We start from the raw sequence: 1,692 nt of genomic DNA, 5'->3' as shown, positions 1-1,692 counted from the left end.
GTGGTGAAAAAGAGAGTAGAAAAACAGGATTCCAACCCCGTTTATGGCTTCTTCCATTTTGCGGTCCTGTTACTGATGACGTCACAGGTGTATATGTGAAATCACTGGGCTTCCTGCAGTGTTGTCTCGGTGTTTTGTAAGACTTTAAAGACTGTTTAGTACATCCTCTGCCACTCTTCAGAATCCTCGATGACAATTTGAGTGATACAGCAAGCATCAGTAGCTCAGACACCAGTACAATCAGCAAGCTAGTGACATGGAGGAAGAGGTGGAGCACACAGCTGACCCATATCAATTCGAACCAGTAGCCAGCGACAGCGATGAAGTTTCATACTTGGTAGATAGTGAATAATATTCCAGCGAAAGGCTACTGAATAAAGACTGGTAAGTCAGGAACCGCTAGCTGTATATAGGATAGATATTAATCTAGACAGGTACTCTATTATGCTACAGCTAACTATTCTCAAGGTGCAGTGTGAGAATTGTGAAATTATGCAACTTGCAGTTTATCTGAGACAGGTGAAATGAAGGCTTTGAAGCCATCTGCTTGAATGTGTGGGTCCTGCAAACTGTTTGTTTCCAATATTATCAGTTGTATGGTGATTTTGTAGAAAAATCAATAATTATTTTGCGGGCAATATCGATTTATACCATATCGACAACTAACAAGATGGGCTTGGCAGATCAGTGAGAACTGCCTGCCCTGTAACGAAGATACTAAATAAGTTTTCTTCATCAACACATATAGGATTTAAGTATCCTACAACTGTACCTTCTTAATGTTATCTAATTACATGATATAATAATTATGATATAAATACACTTAATCATAATCACAGTCAGGCATTTTGTATGCAGCAGTGGCAGAGGAAGTAGTTGATGGTGAGGGTTGGGGGGCTGACCTGGTGGCAGGGGGCCTATAGGGAGCAGCCCACAGAAGCTGTACCCATTTTAGGTTTTACATGTCTCAAAGTTCACCAGAATGCACAATTCGAAACAAACTTAACAAACTTTAAGCCTAAAATAAAGAATTTAACTACTTTGATTAGTTCATTAAAGGGAGGATTGCATGAAATTTTTGATGTCATTGTTTTACATTAGTGTATAGTGTATGTAATGTATTTAACGTTTGTAAGATTTGTTTTTGAAAATAAAAAGTTTACTGGTGAAAAGCGAGCATTCCAAGCCATTTATGGCTTTTTCCATTTTGCGGTCCTGTTACTCATGACGTCACAGGTATAAGCGTATAAAGCTATGACAATCAGAATACTGTGTAAGTTAGTTGTAGCTATATTACTGTTTGTGAAGACAACGTCAAAGCAATGTGCGGCTTATGACTGTTCTAACGTATCTGGCGAAAATATTATCTGCTTTCTATTCCCTAAGGATCCAACCATGCAAACAATTGGTACAAAAAAATACAAAGTACTAGAGCTAACTGGACGGGTTCATCTAAATCATCTGTTTTTTTTGCAGCAAACATTTCACAAAAGACTCCTTCAAAAAAGATAGTGAATTAGCAACAGCTTTTGGATAAAGAAACGATGTAGACTAGTGGAGAAGGAGCCAGTCCAACAATTTTTTAAATCCAAATCCCTTCGGTTCTGCTTCATCCCAGTCATTAGAAGGTTGTTCCTTGTCACTAAAACAAGCATAAAGAAAAGGCAAGCCTTTGAAAAAAGAGATCTCGAT

This window comes from Dysidea avara, chromosome 14 (genome assembly GCF_963678975.1).
Source record: "Dysidea avara chromosome 14, odDysAvar1.4, whole genome shotgun sequence".
In the NCBI taxonomy this organism is placed as follows: domain Eukaryota; kingdom Metazoa; phylum Porifera; class Demospongiae; order Dictyoceratida; family Dysideidae; genus Dysidea; species Dysidea avara.
The sequence above is the reverse complement of the archived record's forward strand: the minus strand, read 5'-3'. Positions refer to the sequence as shown.